At 31.1% G+C, this 12,401-nt stretch overlaps 1 pseudogene; it reads right to left on the bottom strand.

Moving 5' to 3' along the window:
- Positions 1-9,385: 9,385 nt before the first annotated feature.
- Positions 9,386-11,616, bottom strand: LOC136275084 (uncharacterized; annotated as a pseudogene).
- Positions 11,617-12,401: the final 785 nt, after the last annotated feature.

Below are 12,401 nucleotides of genomic sequence, written 5' to 3'. Positions count from 1 at the left end.
ATTTTTACAATTTAGAATCTTCGCTATATATACAAGCTTTTGTGTAAATATTGACATTTATGGTGCAGTGGTTCTTGAGAAGAAGATTTTTAAAGACATGCACCCTATACTTACTGTTTTGCAATTATCTCCCTTTTGAAAAGGGCTGTGCCCTTTATTTTAACAATTAATAATCCCCTTTCCATAAGGATGCTTTGTACCAAATTTGGTTAAATTTGGCCTAGTGGTTTTTGAGAAAAAGTTGAAAATGTGAAAAGTTTACAGACGGACGGACAGACGGACAGACGGACGGACGGACGGACAACGGGTGAACAGAAAAGCTCACTTGAACCTTCGGTTCAGGTGAGCTAAAAAGTGCTAAGCTATGTACTTTAATTCACTTTTCAATGAGGAGTACTGACTTTGAAGATATCTTATATTATTAAAATGTTGTTTAAAATGCTGAGAAATTGCACAATTTTTCAAAGTTTTGTGGAAAGAATAATGTGCTCACAGCCGTCACCATCAACGTAATTAAGTATATTTTATGTGAAATCATATGATAGTTTTAATGTGAATTTCATTATGAGTGATGTCTGTGGACAGTTTCCCCATTGATACACTACTAAAAATTTGGTGTCTTTTGCAGAGTTTTGGGAAACGATACGGAAAAATGCACATTAAATGACATTAGAATTACCCTTATTTTTTTTTTGTAATTGATTATTTATAGATTATTGATTTTTGGGAATTCTTGTGAAAATTTGATCATGTCGTACGATTTTATATTCTGTTGTATTATAAAATCAAGGAAACATGACCAAATCTGCATTTTCTTAGTTACATAGAAATATTGACATCACAATTTTAAAGTATTAAGAAAAATCAGCTGTGGTGGAAAGTTGTTCAATTAAAAATGTATTTTTTGCCATTTCCATTGATGCTTCCAATAAAAATTAGTATATAGACAAAATAAAATATTTTCAAACATGCAACTTACTTGTTATACCTTCACGAGTAACAATTTTATAAGAAACAAAAATACAAACATTTGAAGAAAAGTTAATGAGGAAACTGAATTTGCATTTCTTACTCTTCTTATACGAATTTATTGTTCAACTTCACACCCTGTACCAACTTTTTTGGGATTAGTACTCATCAGAAATACAAGTAGTTGATTTTCTCTTATTTTGTTCAAAATCATCTGTGCAGTATTATCAATTTACATAAAGCATACTTGTCCCAGCTCATATTTTAATGATTTCTATTAAAATATCTAATCTAGGCGTATTTTCCAGTTTCTTTTCGATGCAACTAAGTTTGATCCAGGTTGAATCTATCTTTTTTACTTCGTTGTGTTCACTATCATACATTTTTCATGTCTTCAGAACATATAATGATTACCTCATTATATTTCTTTTTCCTGCCGACATCATCAATGGATTCGGAAAAGTTCGTAATCTGTTTTTGACAACAATGGTTAAAACCAAACATTACAAAGAACATTTTTATTTCAATTATTATTAAATACAAAATCATTCACCTGTTACAGTAACTGTAGACGTACTTTTGTCCGCGTGGTATTAATCTACGCTATGAACGCGGGCACAAATTTTCCGCTGAATTTTTTCCCAGTGTACTTAAAGTGCATTTTGGAATGAAATGTTGAAATTGCATTACATGAATAAGGATAATCGGAAGTTTCTACATTATATAACACTTGCATAAATTATACGTATACCCAATGTATATCATTTTATCTATGGAAACTGTCAAACAAATATTGAGAATTCGCATAATAAATAATTTAATCTAAAGATTTGAATTTTCTGTAAATTTACTTGCATGAAATTTAAACTTCTCCCAGCTTAAGATAACGGCACGTGTCAGACGACAAATAGCCCCAAGCGGGTCTGTCTTTCAATGACCCAATTAACTACACGCTAAGACCCGTGTTTTTACTGCAATTTTTAGATCCCTTTGTACCCTGACTTTTAATTGTTAAAACTGATCAACTCATAATTTAAACGACATGTGAGCCCTTAAATTGCAGTTAATAAAGATTCAAAGTGTTTCACAAGACGATTTTAGCCAGCGTCGTAACATCTTGACGGCTAACTAATGACTACCGACCAGTGCACAACCGATAATTACTGTTCACTGTGAACAGTTCTTACAATTTAAGTTCAAAGTTGGACAAATTCTAGGTAATGAAAATCGCTCAGAACTCAATTTAATAATAATTTTTCAAATGATTTTTTTTTCATTCAAAAAATCCGCGTAAATTTTTTTTCCGTGGATTAAATTGATATTGTGATTCCGCGGAATTATGACCCCGTGGAAAAAAATACGTCTAAGGTATTATGAGAGAAAAAACAAAGTAAAATCATGATTTAGATCTCCATAACTTTAACATATGTTTAAGATATGTATCCAATGCTTTCATCTAATTACTATTTGAAATAATAATGAATAAGGAAGGAGATTCTTTCAATCAATTGCAAGTGTCAGTGATAGGAGAGCAAACATACCTGCTCTTTTACTTCCTTTGCTCGTTCAACATTCATTTTTGAAACCACCATCATTTGCTTATCTAAAAAGTTGTTAACAGTTACTTCATTCTCTTCTTCATCAGTCAAATTGTCAAAAACTGCATCCAAGTTTTGAACTTCCTAAAACATGTTCAAAACAAACACTTAACAAATTTTCAATTTTAAATGCAAGTTACGGAAAAAATCAATCCAACAATCAAATTAAGCAACATTGTTGAGGAAATATAAGTGTCTTTATGGTAATAAAAATAAATAAATAAAAAGAATTAATTAGCACATGATGTCCACAGGGTTTGCAGAATGAATTCGGAAAACATATTACACATCCAAACTTCATTGAAACCTGATCAGTGTGTTTGATTTTGTGATTTTAGATAGTGAAAATAGAACAAATATTGAGCTTTAATTATCATATTTGATTTTAAAATTTTATTCAATTAATTTCTTAAAATATTGAACAAAATAAATTCCATGAAGTCAATCATTTCCGAAAACTGCAATTTTAAAAAAAAATCCATAATGCCAGAAAAGGGGGATAAATAATATGAAAATATCTCCCTTGCAAGGCAAGAAAGTGGCCATTTATATAACATATAACTATGTTGTAGAGGGAATCTAAAAAAAATTAACTAGACTTTGACCCGTGCATACATGGGTTGACATTGCATAGGATATCGGACATTTACGAAATACATACATCGACATACCGTATTGTTGACATTTACATAACCACGCTACGGTTTCAAAGCCTCCCATCTACCGGTAATGTAGCAGAAAATTGCAGATCGAATCGCTCCGAAAAGATTTTGGAAAAAATTAATAAAGTCGCATTGAAATAACAGTCAAATTATTCGTAACAAACTATTTTGAGGCTGTAAATATCTCTCATGTAAAAATTTAATTATTTTACTTAAGATTCAACACTTTTTCACCAACGTTTGTTACTCGCTTCAAATTCACTCACCATTTTGACATTCGAAACTCCAGGGATTTTTCATAATAAATTCACTGTGTTAGAGTTATCTCCCGTATTTTCTTTGATGAACAGAATATATTGCAAATTTCCAATGAAAATTTACACGCAGTTGTATCATCGTTTCTGAGTTTATTCATGCAAAAATGATATTTTGGAAACATAAACTAAAGAGCCTCCCATGATTAAGTGTGAATGTAATGCGCATGCGCAAGATTGTAAAATAAAAAAAAAATCCAGATGATTTCCGGAATTTCTTGAGGAATTTTCATTGATTATTCAGTAGCGAAGCCTGATTGAGAAAAATAAAAACAAATTGGTAATCATCAAGGACCAATGATGTTTGAAATATATAAAACAAAAGACAGAACTCATCTGATTTCTCGGTATTAAAGCCCAAAAAACGAGTCAATCATTTTAATATAGTAACTATTCTTTGACCTGTGCGTGCACGAGTTGGCATAACATATGATATCGGACATTTACGAAATAGATACATCGACACACCGTATTGTTGACATTTACATAACTAAGCTTTAAGCCTACAATAATGCTATAAATTTCACTACACTCTGCTTAGTTAGAAAAATCTAACTAAAAATCTCGGGACAGGCCTTTACCACAGTTAAAATGCCTCCGATATGTATAACCGTAATGTAGTACATAATTGCGCAATCGCTCCGAAACGATTTTAGAGAAAATTAATGAAACTGCATTGAAAACAACAGTCAAATTATTCACAACAAACAATTTTGAGACTGTTAATACCTTTCATCTAAAAATTTAATTCAGACATGTACTAAAGAAGAATTCAACAATTTTCACCAACTTTTTTCCTTGCTTTGAATTTGCACTCCATGTTGACATTTGGAACTCTCGGGATTTTTCATATTAAATGCACTGAGTTAGAGTTATCTCCCGTATTTCCTTTTATGAATATATGACAATTTTTTTCTGAGTTTATCCATGAAAGTGTGATATTTTGGAAACATAAACTAAAGAGCCTCCCGTGAGTTAGCGTGAATGTAATGCACATGCGCAAGATTGTAAAATCCAAAAAATTTAAGATGATTTCCGGATTTTTTAAAGGAATTTTTGTTGATTATTAATTAGAAAAGCTTGATTGAGAAAAAAATAAGAACAAATCGGTAATCTTCAAGTACCAATGATGTTTAGGATATATAAAACAAAAGACAGAACTCATCTGATTTCTCGTATTAAAGCCAAAAAATCGAGTCTATTATTTTAATGAAGTAGTATAGATATAGATGTTGATGTATAACCCCCCCCCCCCAAAAAAAAATGATAATAATAAAACATAAAATAAAATTCATTAACATAATTTTCACACAGCATCATCCTGAAATTGAATTGCATGGAGAGTGCGACTTAGTTTTAAAGGACTTAGACACGATTTTAGTTCTTTTATTTATTAATTTTTATGTATGAAACTGCTTATTTCCGCATTTTGAATGATTTACCAAGATTTGAATGTTAGAAGTCAAATTAAAAAGGAGATACAGAGGAAAGAATTCACTGTTACGTAAACAGAGCTCGAGTTTTATATTTGTTTACAGATAATGTCTTTGAAAAATGACTTATAGCAAACATATCAAACTTATTGAATGTGTTCAAAAATAATAATATCAACAGAAAAAAGCAACACTTATATGAAACTTATATCAATAAACCACATACGAACTAAATAATGACACGGTTCGAGCTTTGTTTACAAAGCAAAGAATGTCATATTCAGTATCATGTTTAAAACTCAATTTCATATTTTCAGATTTTTACAAAGCATTAAAAATACCTATATATCAACTATTCAAAATTAAAATTTAAAGTGGAAAACTAAAAAAAAAGAGCTTAAATCGTGTTTAGATCAATATTTCTGCTTTATCAAAAACAAATCCGATACAACTATTTTATTTATTTTATTAGGTAAACATGCCTGGTAAAAATTATGCTATATACTTTAAAATGAAACAAACAGAATTGTCGAGATCTGCTAAAAATCAAATCGTATGAATGACTCACCATCTTGGCTTTCTTTATGAAATTCTCAGTAGTTTCTTCTTGTTGATCCTAAAGAAAATACAGGTTACGGACAAATGTTCAGTTTTAGTGTTGGAAATTAACGTTTTGATTTGATACGTGTAGTACTTGCTGAAGAATAAAATCTGGAAATTCTTGCATTGCAAAACTAAATAACACTTTTGTGTGTGCAACTTTTAGTACTGATCTACAATTAAGACAATTATTCAAGTATTAAAGATAATATACATGTTAAGATTTTTAAATACTATTCTAACATATACATGTTAAGATTTTCAAATACTATTCTATTGGGTAACTAAAATATAGTGGCTTTTTTTGAAGTAATGATTGTAACAATGGTAATAATTATTGTAACTGTCTGACTATTGATTGTTTGAAATAAAACAAATGTTTGTTTTCATTGTTTATTGAAAATCAAAACGATTCCCTTTAATTGGTAAGTACAATTCATATTACAAAATTTAGTACACACATACCGGCAATACATTTTACCTTCTGTGTTACATCATTAAGTCGTGTTTTATACTCTTCCTGGAATGATTCACTATTCCACGTCCAGCTCCGATGAGAAGCATTAAATGTTATCTCATCCGAGTGTTTCTGATGAATAATGACCAAAAGAGCGATTTCCACAGGTTTCATATCAACGTGTAGAACTTTTTGACATTCATGGTCCAGCTCTGCGATAAATGCCTTGATCTATATATAAATCATCGAAAAAAATTGTGTTTTGAAATAAACATCATAATACTTATATACCAGTTAAAAAAAGAAAACAAAAAACTCCCAAAACCCCCCAAAAAACATCCAAACCAACCAAACAAACAAAGTAGGAAGAAAAATAATTCGAAAATGTCAGAATACATCCTATACAATAGTTGTTTTAATAACCTTAAAGGTATTAGCTGAAAATTAAAATTAAGTTCTTATTTTACGTCAAGATTTTAAAACCAGACATATCTTCACAACCAGGTAACAGCCTTGTTGCCTGGTCGTTTATCTTGATTTACTACGAGGCAATAAAAATAAAACATAAAAATACAACATATAGTCATCAATCTTTTATTAGTTTTATTTATTAAAGATTGACAAGTTTGGTCTTTCCTGATATTTATCTAAACCCCCTTAAAGCTTTAGTTTGATTAAGTACTCTTCAGTCACATATTGTTATGTTGAAAGTAAAGTAAGTAAAAAGAATTATACAGTCATTTTACTAAGTTTAATAGTTCATTTCAATATGATAATTTTTATTTTTAAAATTTCTTCTATTTATTCATCTTCATTTTTATTTTTCAGGTAAATAATGTTACTATTATCTAAGAAACAAAAGAAATAAAATTAAAACGAATTATATAACATTTACCCTTTCCTTTGTTTTATCAGCAGATAATATTCTCGTTGATTTTTGAGGATGGCGTGATAACAGTATTCCCATTTTCAACGATAAAGTCTACCGGAGGATCTATCAATTCAAAGATTAAACCTGTGACTACTGATATTTGAATGCGACGGGCAATTTGCCAGTTCTTTTATCAGTTTGTTCCCACGCGTTGTGTTAATAACTGCAATAAACAACCCTAGGGTAACTTTCGTCAATTGATATGCCGAGCTATCTTTTCCTTTAATGTTAATATCTTTTAACTTTTTATGACGTTATGTGTTGTTTGCATTTACAGGTCGCATTAAAGTATTCAAATATTTTTTTAAAATGTTGGCTTTCATAGAATCCCTCATAAGCTCATAATTAAGTTTGTCTTTATATAATGAATAATGTGTATAGCGTTCTGTGATGCCACCGTATACTTTAGTTGCAAATTGGTGTTGACTTTGTGTGGACTATTATTGTCACTGGTCGATGAGAGTATAAAAGGGGCATGGTCACGATTTTGGTCAAAAATTATCTTTTCGATTTTAATGTTTACAATGCTTCAGTAAGGCATTTTAAAAAGGCAATCAACATTTGAGTGCCATTTGTCGAGTCATAAGCGAGTTACAGAGCTTACAATTCTTCGCTATGTAAACAAAGGTTTTGTTTACATTTTGATTCTCAGCTATGTTAAGTGCGGTCATAAAAATAGCGATATTTATCCTATAAAATGTTAGCCTTTGAATAATCTTGATATTCAGTTCCAAAAAATTGTTACCCAAAGTGATATTTTATTGATATATACAAATCAGATAATTCGTTATCGCATGTGTAAATTTTGAGTCCCTTGGGAATACCCTGTCACGTGATAATTCGAAATCAGGAATCAGGAATAATACGAAAAAATGCAAAGTGCAAGGGCTTAACATGAACAAATTTAACTATTTCTCTTTCTGACTTGTCAAATGAACATAAGAAATTTCGAAAAGTGCTAGCTGAGAGTTTGAAATATATAAGTAAGAAAAATTATTAAATTTAACGTAAACAGTGTATGAACAGCAATTTGCAAGGAATTCCCACAATTAATGCTCATTTATATCAAATGCATAGCGATTTCATACAGCTCCCAGCACTTTTTGATATAATGAAGTTATAATGGTAAGACATGTAAATTTTCAATATATTTCATCAAGTGTATGCCCTTGCACTTCTGCATCTTATCTGGACCATTTCACTTTCGGCGTCATTATCGTGAAATTCAAACGCAAAACTGAATAAGATCATGATCGTGATGTTTATTTTCATTCATAAATAATTAAAAGCTGCGAATTTCACTAAAATAATTAGAATGTTGTTTCTGTTACCACCAGTCATCATTACCAAATTGTTGAAAAAAATGAACAAAATGGCGGTCGACTTGTACCGGATAGTTTTAATCTTAGTTCATTTACTTTTGATTTCTTGCAGAAAAGTAAAACAAAAGGGCTCATTTATTTCAGAGAAGGTTACATTCCTAAAATTACTGTAACAAAAAACGAGGATAATACTGTAATTATTGCCGCAAGATGTTACCGAAGCATGAGGAAAGGAGAGTCACCGCATCGTTTACATGTTGATTTAGTGGAATCTGTAGTGAAAGATGCATATTGATCATGCACAGCCGGGTAAAATATATAGTTTAACATGTGTTACGTTATTGTGTTTTGTTGTCTTTACTTTACAAGTGCATGCTCGAGATTGATTTCCAAGCAATTCTAATCTTTACTACAGCTTAATGTTTACTACAGTTTACAAACTTTAATCCAATTAATTAATGTTTTCCCTTTTTTTCCCCACAACATTTGGTATATCAGCCTAATTAGAATTTGAATAAAATCATCAACATTCAGATTGTTTTACTCTCATGTACATGATCATGTACATTTAAGCAGTGGCTACTCTGAATTGCTTAAAATATGAACTGTCTGAAAACAACACAACAATAAATAAAATATAATTTATATACTTGTAATAATTCATTTTACAATAACTTATACCAGTAATGAATGACTATGACATTCTAACATGACACTTATAGGGTCTCTGGCACATGTTCCCACATTGTTGGCCTGGTTAAGTGTATCCAGCAGTTTAAATTGCTTGGACTTAAAGAAGTACCTGCCGAGCAGGCATGTACAAGCCTTCCTCAACAGTGGAAGATCCCAAGAGGAAACAAGATCTCACCTGCTTCTGTAAATCAAATTACAGTTGTAAAATCCAAAGAGATCCACAAAAAGTTCCTATACCACCAAAAGAAATAAAGTCCAGGTACAAAACACACTTACACAAGTAATGTTACGAGTGAAAATCAATAATCAGAATAAAACTAAAATTCTTTAATGTCAAAATCAGCAATACTTTGGAAATATATCTTCAATAACAATTTTATTGCTTAAAAAAACCCAGAGTTCCAGAGTTAACCGATGAGTCACCCCAGTTGCTGAGATCAGTGAAAGGATCACCAATATCAATACTAGTTACATCACAAGTCTCAAAATAAGCAGCGAATTTGGTGATGTAAAGCTTGGATCAACAATAAGCTATCAGGTGTGTTACATTGTACAACAGAAAATTTAAAACCTTTAAATTAATTACTTCTTTTTTATACTGGATCTTGGAAAAGTGTAAGCAAGGCACACACTGTCTAAACTTTGTTGATTGATCCAAATATACTGGTTGGAATACAATGTGAAACTATCTTAACAGTTCTTATGTTACGAATTGGACGTTCCACATGTATGCGATGAGCTGCAATTTTTTGAGTGATGTCAACATCCGACTGAGACATTTGTGTTCCACTTTTCACAAAGGATGGCAAGTTTAAATGTAACTTCAAAGATCCTAGTTCTGATGATATGGTAAATCCTTTATCTGTCATGATACAGATAAATGTAGCCAGCAACCATAAGTTGATGTAGGAGTTTGTAAAATCCACTTTTCTCTGTGATAGTCACATCTGACATAGAACCAGTAAAGAGCTCACTGACAAACACTATTTTTCCCATTGGATCACAAGCTATCAGTCATTTTAATGTTGTTCCTGATTTGTAATCAGAATACATTTGGGATTGCAGTTTCAAAGATGAAGGTTTCTGTGTTTTCAACTCTGTACAATCAATGATGGCAAGAGTTCTTGGAGATTCAGACATAAACTGTAGTGGCATATTTCTAATGATTTCATCTCGATGAGGCCATATCGGTATTGCACCTAACATCATATACATGTGATCAATCCATGCATTAAATATCTCAGTGACAGATTGGGTAGAAATACAAAAACGTGCAGCTAAATCTTTTTAACTTAAGTTATGTCTGAGCGCATTAGTGTTACCAAGAGCTGTGTTTCCAGGTTCATCCTCTTAACTTCTTTCCTCTTCTTTGTAAATTCTGGCAACTGTTGAGATGTCAGAACAATGTAACAAATGTAGAATACTTTAAATTAGTATAATGAAAAAATAATCCTGGAACTTTTTTCTCTTGTTGAAGAATTTTCTGGATTGTTAAACCAGGGTCTGGATCTTTGGAGGGTTGAGATGTTGCCGATAACTGTAGCTGCCAATGGTGGTACAAAACCCTTTGTTGATGAAAGGTTTCCAATGTTGAATTAAGCTTATCTTGTAGTTCATGCACTTGTGCTGCGTAGTCAGTAAACCTAGTGAATCTGCAAGAAAAAATCAATTGATTTAACCCAATTTGTGGTACGCAAACTTTAAGAATTAGAAATTTAAATTTAATAATATTGTTTTGCTTGTACATGTATATGGTACATTACACATAAAAATACATATGCATCTCATTTTTTTCTTTTTGATTTCAGTCAAAAACATGTGGTCTACAGTTGAACAAAGGGATATTAATGTACTGTGGAAACACTATGCTTCCACTAGCATCAAAGGTAAATTACCCCCATGGTACAACGATTTGCTGACACAGGAACTTATCATCCCCAGACCTCAGGAGTTAAAAAAATCTACCAGGAACCAGTCCCAGAATCCTGAATGGTTTAAATATGGAGCAATTCGCATAACTGCATCTCAGAGGCACCGCATTGTCAAAAAAAAAGAAGCACCCAAATGAAGCACTGTTATATTCTTTGTTTCAGAGCAGCTCAAACTTCAAAACAGCAACAACTGAATATGGGTTGAGCAGAGAAAAGCAAACCAGAGAAATTTTTGCTAAAAAAAAGTCAGCAGTGAATTCACATTTTCATGATTGTAGTTTAGTTGTAAATAATGAATTTCATTTTTTTGCAGCTACTCCAGATGTGAAAATTTGTTAAAATAGTGAATGTGGATTACTTGAAATCAAGTGTCCATTCCTGGCTAGAGATATGTTGATTTCTGAAGCATGTGTTGAAATTAACAAGTTTATGCTAATAGAACAAAATGGCAAAGTATTACTTGATAAAAGTCATGATTACTATATTCAGGTGCACGGTCAATTACTTGTTACTGGTGCACCCTGGTGTGACTTTGTAGTCTATACAACAAAAGATATGTTTATAGAGAGAATTTTACCAGATATCCCATTAATGACCTGCATATTACTCAAGCTGTCTCTCTTTTACAACTTTTATGCAAAAGAAATAACATTAAATTACCTCCTTCAGTATTTGACACTTGTTGACATGCATTGGCGCTATCCATAATGCTGTCTGTGTTGGAGACACTTCTATCTTGATGTATAGATGTAGGTTTTTTGATAGCTTGGCTTATATTCTCTATAAATTTACAGAAACACAAAAATTACACGTGGTAGAATGACAATTTGCCTACTTATTACAATTATAATCTGTTTTTAAATTTGAATTTAAAAGCAAGTTACAAATATCTTTATGAATACTGTTAATATATTGTAGTAAACACTGAGTAATGAACATGTACTAAACATTAAAACATCATTAATTAATAGTATAATAAATCTGAAAAAAGGGAAGATCACAAGTTTTAACCATTCAGCTTACAAAAAATACAGTAGTCTGTAATAATTTAAGATTTAGTTAGAGTTACATATATAAAATACCCTACACTTTATACCTTGATTTCCAGTGAAGCATTGTTTTCTTCATGTGGGATCCATTAGCAGGTAAAGGGTCAGGAAAATCAGGAGTTGGACCATTTGGGTCAACAAAATGTTGCAAGACATGATCGACTTACGATGAAACAATAAAATATATATTTTATACTTTATAATACATTGAAATTTTAAGATGGAAAAGGATGAGAAAATCAAGCTCGTCCATGCCTACTTTTGCATGTTTCAACTGCTATAACCAAATATCAGATAATTTTATTTTTGTTTACACTGTATGGACCCTTGTATTGTATAGAATATATACTGACTCGGTTTAAAACTTCATTTATTCATTCTAACAATTTAAGGGAATGTAAAAAATGTTTTGTACTGTTCATCAATTTAATAAAACAATATA

This window comes from Magallana gigas, chromosome 4 (genome assembly GCF_963853765.1).
Source record: "Magallana gigas chromosome 4, xbMagGiga1.1, whole genome shotgun sequence".
Classification (NCBI taxonomy): domain Eukaryota; kingdom Metazoa; phylum Mollusca; class Bivalvia; order Ostreida; family Ostreidae; genus Magallana; species Magallana gigas.
Note: the sequence above shows the minus strand (reverse complement) of the source record. Positions and strands in the feature narration are given on the sequence as shown.